Below are 10,347 nucleotides of genomic sequence, written 5' to 3' on the forward strand. Positions count from 1 at the left end.
CCCTACAGTCTTTTCTTCTTACTTTCTGGAAGAACGTGTCAAATCAAAGGTAAACGATCTTCCCAATTTGACTTATTAGGAGTTCTCCAGACAAGGACAGTGTTAAAAATATTTAACAACCAATACCACACAGGCATCATCAATTACATAATCAATCGAAAGCCAAACTGTTACCGAACATAAGTTTGTGTGCCCCGACGCACAATGAGGCCAAACAAACTGAAATGTCGGAATTTGAAGCAGAGAAAGGTTCATCGCAGAGCCATGCAAGCAGACGGGTGGCTCGTGCCCAAAAAGCCCCAAACTCCTAGAAGGGTTTCAGCAAAGCACTTTTAAAGGCCAGGTGAGGGAGGGGCATGGTTACTTGTTGCAAACTTCTTGGTGTAGGAATCCCTTGCATCTGTCCACATAGATCAGGTCACAATGCTCCTGTAAACCTCCAATAAAACAAATGTTATTCTCTGTTCTGCCACTTTTTATCTCTATATGAATGGACTCAAAGGTCAGAGCCCTGAGAATAGGCTACCCTGTATACTTCAGGCTCTAGGCAACATTCTTTTACAAAAGGTACAGAGCCAGCATGACTAAGCACAGGCAACTGAACAGATCCAATATGGAGTCAGATTTGTTCTTCTCTATTATAAAACTACAGTAAAGATTGCTTAAATATTTTCCCTGTTCCTGGGAAAAGAAAGGAATTCTTCCTCCCGCCTCTACGCTCCCCACCTAGAAATGAAAACTGGCCACTGGGGGTGATGATGTTGCTAGTATACCAATTACAAAAATGAGATAGAGCTCAAGCCAAAAATTCACAATAGCTTGAACCAAATCATAATCATAGTTAACATTCATTGGGTACTTGCCATTTGCCAGCATATACTCAGCACTTTACATGCCTGTTCTTTCTTCATTCTCATAAACATCCCAAGGAACAGGTATGAGTGTTACCTCTATTTTTCAAATGAGAAAACTCAGACCCAGGGAGGTTAAGCAAATTGTCCAAAGCCACAGGATGCATGTGACAGAGCTGGGACACCAACAAGGGTCTGTCTGACACAAAAGCCTATAACCATAACCATTAGGTTCTATTGTCTAAATTTTTCTATGATTGGAAGCTGAGCCTTTTACTCATCCCGACCCCTGCCCCATGGCTGGTTAACTGCATCTCGAATAACACAAACTCTTCACAGAGGCAGCCCTAAACCTCCATCGGTGTCCGTGTCTTAGGTCAGGTTCCACACAAGCAGACCTTGAGACAAGGATTCGGGTGCATGTGACTTCTTAGAGAGGTACTCCCAGGAGAAACAAGTAAAGGATGGGAAGAAGCAGGTCAGGGAAGGGGAGGAAGCCACACGAGGGTGTGATTGCAGACAAAAGTCCCACTGAGGGTAGCATCGGCCTAATTCTGTAGGGGAACTCTGGAGCAGAAGTTGCGCCTCGGGGTGGTCCTGACCCAAGGCAGGAGCGCTCTACCAGCAAAATGATGAGGATGTGAACTGTAGATTCCCAGAAATATTCTGGCTCCCTGTTCACACGGGCAAAGTGACTCCAGTAGCCTAAAGGCAATTCTCCAAAGAAGAGAAAAGAGACACAAGTGCTGGCCATTGAAGACATACCCAATGGGGAGCTCCCTGGCAGTCCAGTGGTTAAGACTCCGAGCTTCCTACGCAGGGGGCACAGGTTCGATCCCTGGTTAGGGAGCTAAGATCCCACAAGCTGCACAGACTGGCCAAAAATAAATAAATAAATAAATTTTTAAATAAAAGAAAACATACCCAGTGGCCTCCAGGGCAGAAGGTCAGGATTAGCAATGAAACAGCAAAAAGCTCCCAAAGGGATCAGGACAGAGAGTTAAAGTTGCCAGAGGTGGAACATTTTTCTCAGGCTGAGGACAGACCCTGCTCTGTTGAAGTTCGTCAGCATCATCCTTGAGCTGAGCTGGGAACAGTGAGTTGGAGAACAGGCTGAGCTTTCAGGCACCAGGTACAGTGGTCCTTGCTGGGTCAGACAAGAACATCTCCTCTTTCTGAGAAAATGAGGACTCTGGGTCAGTGCAGCACCTGGGGCTCCTCAGACAGTGAGTGGATGCTGAGGCACCAGCCAATGCCAGACTGATAACTGATAACCTGCCACTGCAGTCATGGTTAGGGGCCTGGTATGGCTGATTTTGATTTTATTTTCCAAGAAGAATTGACTTCTACGTCTAGACTATGGCCTTAAGATGAAACACTCAGGCATCTCTCTTGATGAGTAGTCCTGGATTTCTACGACAAAAAGAAATCTTCCATTTTTTTTTTTAAAAGTCTTGACAATTCTGCTATGTGATTTCAATATCACATTTCTATGCAATAGGGGTCTCAACTCTTAATGAAAATCCGATATGAAAGGGGGGAAAACTTAGCAAAATTACAACTAAACTGAGAATTGTCTCATGATTATTAGTGAAGAATCACCCTCACTTCACGTCAGTGATTTAACTTTAAAATATCAAGCATTAACCTTCAATCGACGCTTTAAATAAATTTTACCATAGTTACTTTCCAAAGTAAAAATATATTAATAACATATGTTCAATGTTCTGTATCTTTCATACACCGTGATTAACAGAAAGTATTTTGTAATTTTCCAAACTTGCTGTTTTTTAAACGGTATTAAGCCTGGGGATGACGGGGGTGAGTAGAAGTCAGATCACAAGTATCCAGCCAGGTCACACTAAGACTGGGCAACGCCCTGAGGGCTGGTGAACCCACAGCAGCGACCCTGCTTGTCCAGCAGGAAAACACATCTGTCTGGGAGGTGTTAGGTTTAGGGCTCAAATAAGCATCCCTGAGTTCTTCCTGATACCTGCCACAGCGGCCACATGGAAATAACCAGAGCCCCAAATTCAAATCAGATGGAACAAGGTATCAGCTCACATCCTAGTTACCAAAACCTGAACAACCAGTTATTCTTTCTTCTCTAGAGTGAGGAGGGGATCCTCCACACAATCCTGAATCCCAGCCACTTGGTACATCCCTGAGACCTGGGGCGGCACGGGTGTCATCATGCAAGAGTTACCATATGCCAGAGCCTCCAAGAAATACTTCCCAGGCGGGATTTTACTGCATCATCATAAAGCCTTTGAGCAATTGGTATGGCAGGGACCGTGAATGCGTGCTAATATCCACGTGTTCCTTTACATTTCCCAACCTCCCTTGCAGCTAGTTTGGGGTCATTAGACTGAATTTTAGCCAGTGACTGTAGGTAAAAGTGACAGATAGCACTTCCAAGCCTACCCCCTAAAACCAAGGTCAGCAAATTCTTCCTGTAAAGGGCCAGGTAGTAAATTTGTTACCTTTTGCAGACCTTATAGTCTAGATCACAACTATACAACTCTGTCACCGTAGAACAAAAGTAACCATAAGAAACACATGGGTGTGCCTGTTCCAATAAAACTTTATTGACAAAAACTGGCCAGAGACTACATTTGCCTTAGGAGTGTAGTTTGCCAACAACTGCCCTAAAAGATCCCACCTCAATCTCTGCTGGCTTAATACAGAGGATCCAGCAGAGAAGGCAGCCTTAGGAGATGGCAGAGCCACAACACGGAAGTGTCTGGCTCACTGAGTCACTGCTGTAAAGGAGTGTGGATCCACCTAACCTGACTTGTACCATGATGGAAGCAAGAAATAACACATACTGTGCTAAGCCACAGAGCTTTGGGAATTGTCTGTTATAGCCTCTTGCGTTAATTCACCTAACAAAGTAGGTTTAATTGTTCCTTGTTTAGTATATGATGAATTGTCTGCCCCTTTCTAGCCCAGGTTACTGGCTCTGCCCACTTTTGGAGGAGGCTATGATTCAAGGACAACTCACCCAGTGTGGATGCGACTGTGTACTATCCCTGAACCAGACAATAGCCATTGCATACACACAACACGATGGCCTTGCTCCACACCACTGGACTTGGATAATTGTTCCTTTTGATAGCTGAAAAAATGAGGTTCAGAGAGGGAAGTGAGCCTCCCAGAGTTATAAAGCAAAGAAACAGTAGAATCAGGTCCAGGATAACCAATTCATCCTGGTTTGCAGGAACTTTCCTGGTTTTACCATTGAAAGTCCCACAACCCAAAAAACACCTCCGTCCTGGACAAACAGGACCAACTGGTCCTCAAGCTAGGACTCCAACACAGGTCCGTCTGGCTCCAAAGCCTGTTCTCACGGCCCATTCGGAAGGGGGTCGCGGGAGGCCCCATCTGGCTTGGCCCGATCCCTGCTGGGAGGCCCCTCATGCTAGTGCCCACTCAGGGTGCATGAGACCTGCGAGGTGAGCACGGAACCATGTCAGCTCCCCCCAGGCCTCAGGCCTTCTCCCTGCAGGCAGAAAGTTGGGCGTGAATTTTAAATATACACTAGCTTGAGTGTGGAAGTCAGTCTTCACATCTATAAAATGGCAGTATATCCTGCTCTTATGAGCTCTTGCTGCACTCTGTTGAGTGTGTATCACACTCACTGGAAGTTTACTGAGGGGAGTTAATAACCCCAAAACGCTGGGGCCTGCCTGGCTCTGGACTGAGGAGAGGTGGGATGCCCAGCTGGTGATTTGGGAGGAGCTGTTAGCACTTGTGCCAGAGATGTCTGCCCCTCTGCTTCCCTGGGCTCTGCTCTGCCCAGGCCCTGCCCACTCTTCCATCCTCCCCTTCATCCAACTGTCCTACCGGCTGCTCAGTGCCCAACCTCAGGCTGAGCTCAGGTGGTCAGGGAAGGACCGTCTGATAGGGTGACCTTTGGGCTGAAGGTTGAAAAGAAGTTGGTCATTCCAAAAATGAGGGGAAGAGTGTCTCCAGGAGAGGGAACAGCATAGGCAAAGGCCCTGAATCCCATGACACTTAACCCAGGCAGAGAAGGTTTTCCAGAGGAAGACAGGAGAAGGCCAGGACAAATCCTCTAACAACCACAGCCTAGAAGAGATGGACAGGGGAGGGGACACCCAAAAAGGAGACTGAGGCAGAACAGTCAGAGAGATGAGAGGGAAAGCCAGGCAGAAGGGAACCATAGGTGCTAAGGAAGGAAGCATCTCAAGAAGAATCAGTGGTATCAGATAGTACAGAAAAGCTGAGCAAGAAAGCAAAGAAAGGGGTCCCTTGGCTTCGGCAATGTCAAAGTGACAAGTATTTACTGAGTGCGTACCGTGTACCAGGCTTTGTGCCAAGCTCCAGGGCAGGGAAGCAAAGATGAAATAAAACACAGGGATGGGGGAAGAGAGAAAAATACACAGATAATTACAGCGACATGCGTTCAGTGCTATGGGATCCCAGAAGAGAGAAGGAGGAGCTCTATCTGGAGAGTTGAGGGGATTTCTGAGAGAAGGGCACATCTAAGTTGGGTTGTGAAGGGTGAATAGGAATTTACTACATAGGTGAGGAGACAGAGGAAACATCGTAGGCAAAGGCATCAGAGTGACATCTTTAGGAATGCAGGAGTGTCCCTGACCTGGGAGAGCTGGGTAAATGAGGCTGAGGTGAAAGGGAAGGGGTAAAAGACCTCTCAGGCCCTGCCAAGGAGTTTGGGTTTGTTCTCCAGGCAACAGGGAGGCGTGGAGGGAGACAGCATCAAATATGCGCTTTCAAAAATAGTCACCAGGGCTTCCCTGGTGGCGCAGTGGTTGAGAGTCCGCCTGCCGATGCAGGGGACACGGGTTCGTGCCCCGGTCCGGGAGGATCCCACATGCCACGGAGCGGCTGGGCCCGTGAGCCATGGCCGCTGAGCCTGTGCATCCGGAGCCTGTGCTCCGCAATGGGAGAGGCCACAACGGTGAGTGGCCCGCGTACCGCAAAAAATAATAATAATAATCATCACCACCTCCAGCTTTGATACTAACCTCCTGAGTGACCTTGGACAAGTCCCTCCCATGCTCTGGGCCTTTGAAGTGAGGAGATGAGACTATCCTCTCCAGTTCTTACAGTCTGAGGGTTCTGTGGTTATTTTCAGAGTCAGCTGTTCTGAGAGGACTTTTTGTCTGTATGCGTCGGATACAAATAAATTCATTGCTCGGGTTCTGATTTTCAGAGTTGTAACTGGCCTTAAGTTTTTGAGAAAGACTCTCAGGGTCAGACATGCCACCAGCACATGTAAGAGGCTTTTTCCCCAATTCCCTGGTGAGGATGAGAAGCAAGGACTCCATCATGGCCCAGGGGAAGGGCTGACATTTGGTGAGATGTCTGTATTTAACTCACACCACTTGACATCTGTTTCCAATTAATCTGCCTGTGTTAAGAGGGATGCTGCCTGGAGCACAAAATTCTGGCTGAGTTCTAGAGAGGCAGAAGGAAGCAGCCAGAAAGGGTTAGTGCAAACCCTGGTCCACCCACTCCCCTCCACTGTTCTGCAGTGGGGCTCTCACAGACCCTCAGGACACCTGGCCTGCAAGGTGCCTGAGGACCTACTCCACTCTCCCTTCGCAATTTACACTTCAGCAATACCAAGTGTGACGTGTTTGAAGAACTAAAAGAAAGCCAAGGTCACTGGACATACTGCGCAGAGGAGAGTGGCATGAAGCTGATGGACAAGTAGGCAAGGGCCAGATCAAGCCAGGGTTTGTAGGCTGAAGGGAGGAGTCCTGGTTTCTTCTAGGTCTGGTGGGAAATAACATGGCTCAATTTGCCTATTTGAGAGATGCCTCTGATTACTCAGTGGGGATGGGATGGACAGAGGCAAGAGTGGGAGAGGTCATCATGTCAAACTGCGCTGGAAAAGTCAGAACTACAGAGACAGTAGAAAGGTCAGTGGTTGCCAGGGGTTAGGGAGGTGGAAAGGATGACTAGGTGGAGCACAGAGGATTTTTAGGGCAGTGAAACCCTTCTGTGGGATACTATAATGGTGGGTACAAGTCATTATACACGTGTCAAAACCCACAGAATGTACAACACCGAGAGTGAACCCTAATGGAAACTATGGACTTCAGGTGATGATGTGTCCATATAGGTCCATCGATTGTAACCAATATGCCACCGGTAGGGGAATGTTTTGGTTTTTTGTTTTTGTTTTTAATTAATTTGTTGTTTGTTTGTTTTTGTGGGGGGGGGTTTGTTCACACCATGCGGCATGCGGGATCTTAGTTCCCCAACCAGAGGTCAAACCCGTGCCTCCTGCATTGGGAGCACGGAGTCTTAACCACTGGACCTCCAGGGAAGTCCCAGCGATTTTTGATAGTGGGGGAGTTTGTGCCTGTGTGGAGACAGAGGGTACACAGGAAACCTCTGTACTTGCACTCAATTTCACTATGAACCTAAAACTGCTCTAAAACCTAAGGTTCATTCATTTAAAAACTTAAATTCACCTGTTTCTGTTCACTTTTTTGAATGCGGCCACAAGAAAAGGTATACTTGACCACATAGCAATTCTGATAAGATAAAGAACTAAATTAAACTCTACATCATTTTAAATATAAAAGGAAGTAGCCACACTCATGACAGACAAATTTGGTTACTTAGGAAAAATTTAATTATTTATTACATTGGTAATGTGCCTGTAAGATTGATGTACAAATATCAATAGTTAAATTCAAATTAAAAATAAAATACAAAAAAATAACAGATCTAAACAGAAGAAAAAAGAAAAGGTCATCTTTCCTGTGTGGTGCTCATTATGTTTCTAGAGGCAAGCATTGAGTGGGAAGGGATGGTGGTTATTGGGACTGGGGTAGTGTTGGTAGAGGGGAAAGGAGAAGGCATAGCTGAGATGTGTTTTGGAGGGAGCTCTGGTAGATCTTGCTGATAAACTGGATGTCGGGGATGAGTGAGAGGAAGGGGAATATCAGAGATGATAGTGTTGGTTCTGGCTTGAGCACTTGGATAGATGATGGTGTCATTGCCTTGAATGGGGAAGACTTAGGGGAGGAAAGACTTCACAGGGGGGAGGGGGGAGCTGCATCTCTCAAATAGGCAAACTGAACCATGTTATTTCCCACCAGACCTAGAATAAACCAGGACTCCTGTGGGACAAAGTTTGAGATGCTTGTAAGATGCCAAATGGTGATGTCAAGCCAACAGTTGGATGCTCAGGCCTGATACTCAGAAGCAAAGTCTGGGGAGAAGATCTAAATTTGGAAGGAACCACTTGGAAAAACTAGGTCCCTCCTCTGGGTATGAATATCACCACAAAGAGACAATCAGACAGACAGATGGACAATACGCTCCCCTGCTCTCTCAGTTACAGCAAAACCTTCTGAATATGCAAATGTTCTCTCCAGCTTTGAGTCTTCTCTGCATGTCACCAGCTCTCTCCTCTTCACTCCCCTCCCCCCCCCATCAAGCCCCTTTCTTGGCTCTCCTACCTCCCAAACTCGCCAGGCAAAAACTGTGGCGAAGACACCCACTGCAGACACTCTCCGTCAGTGAGCTGTGGGTCAGGATGTTTGCACAAATGCCTCACAGCATCATTTATCTTGAGGGATGTCAACTCGAAAAATGTTAGTTCATGTCACTGTCGGTGTAAATGCCAAAAATTAGCTTTCTTTCATCATAAAACAGAATAATTAACTTTGCAACTGTTTCCAAAACTGCTAATTAATGGGTTTTACCCACTTGATTTGTCAGGCTACATCCCGAGCTGAACAGCAGCCGGGGCCCCTGGAGGATTCCCGTCCTCCCTTTCTCTCTGTCCCCGGCGGTTGGAGTTGGAAGAAGTTACTGGAAAACAAGTTGAGGGAAGCAAGGCCAGAGGAAAACGATGTTATTTTGGAGTCAGGAGTTTTCTTTTTCCTTTCAAAATCAGAATCTCCCACACCACTGTCCCCAGTTGATCTAAAAACTGTGGTGCTTAGCCTTAGTTGATGGGCTCACCGAACACTTGTCACCCAAACTTGAAGGTCAAATAAGATGCCTCTTTCCTTCACCCAGGATGGTAGGACCTGAAGGTTAAAGACTTAGGTCCTGGAGGTAGACAGACATGGGTTTCCATACCAGTTTGAGCTCCTACCAGCTGTGCGTCCTGAAGCAAAACACTTCCCTCCCAACTACCTCATCTGTAAAATTGGATTCATAGTAGACATACGTCATCAGGTTGTTGGAAGCTTAAAGGAGATGAAGGATGCAAAGCCATGGGCACAGTGTTTCAGATACAGTAAGTCCTCAACAAAAAGGGCTATTATGACATCTTTTACCCCATCCCCATCTACACTGCCCCTGCCCTGGCTCAAGGCTCCCCCTCTCTCATCTGGATTGTCGACTCTTTGCTGAGGGTCAGTCCATCCCCCACCATCATTGCTAAAGAAGTTTTCCCACCATGAAAATCTGAGCATGTGGTGGGTTGAATTACTGGTCCTAATTCGTACTCCACTATATCAGGATTAGCCATCCATACTCTTTGCCTGGTAACCTTGCAGAGTGTCCCACTGTAAATGGAGTGTACTTGCCCATGCCATTGATTGTGTTAAGTATTTTTAATTTTTAATTGTGGTAAAAATACACATAAAATTTACCACCTTCTCTTTCACCAAGCTTCTACCAATATTGGTCACTAATAGTTTTCACCTCCACCCTTCTCTGGAGAATTGCCATTGGCTAAACACAATCCGTCAGCTTGTGGCCAGTGATTGATTGACAAGGCAGGGGTCTATCAAAGGACCTGAAGGTGGGACCGATGCAGGGCTGCACTTTTGCCTCTGCATTGAACCAGGTTGAAGTCTATCTCCAGCCTTCTCCCATCACAAGAGCACCACCAAGCAACTAACTCATAGACCACAGAACAGGAAGGCTCACAGACTAAATCAAGATACTCAAATCATGCTGTTCATTAAACCAATTAAGACACAAAGCAAAAACTCAAGAAAAAAAGATGTGAGGTTGGCTGGCACATTTAAGATGGGGTACAAGTAGATGGAAGGACAAAATGACCCTGGAACCCTGAGGTATGCAATGTTCTCTGTCACATCAGCCTGCCCTGCTGATGTGTGGTTCAGAGCACCAGAGCTGAGGTTTGAGCAAAGGGGTCCACGATCTATTGAAGAGACAAAGCCAAGTACATATGCCTAGATACTGCTGCATCTTGACCACTCACCTCTGAACAGCCATGGGTTTTACCTGCATTTCTTGGACAAACCATATGTGGGCGAAGAATGAGACCAGGATTGGTAATACCAGTGGGTGGCCAATTTAGGCACGACCTAGCTGTCAGACCAGAAGTGGCACAATCATGACTTGGTCTTTCCACCCATTCCTATTTATGGTACTCTTGCTTCTTTGACCATATAAGCCATTTAATTTATGATTAACAGGTTACTAACATTCTTACTATCTGTATTTAACCCATCTTATCAATTTTGCCTGAGTCTCAAAAGTTCATTCATGGTGTATACTTAACAAACCC

This window comes from Leucopleurus acutus (genome assembly GCF_964270905.1).
Source record: "Leucopleurus acutus genome assembly, chromosome: 16".
NCBI classification, from domain to species: Eukaryota; Metazoa; Chordata; class Mammalia; order Artiodactyla; family Delphinidae; genus Leucopleurus; species Leucopleurus acutus.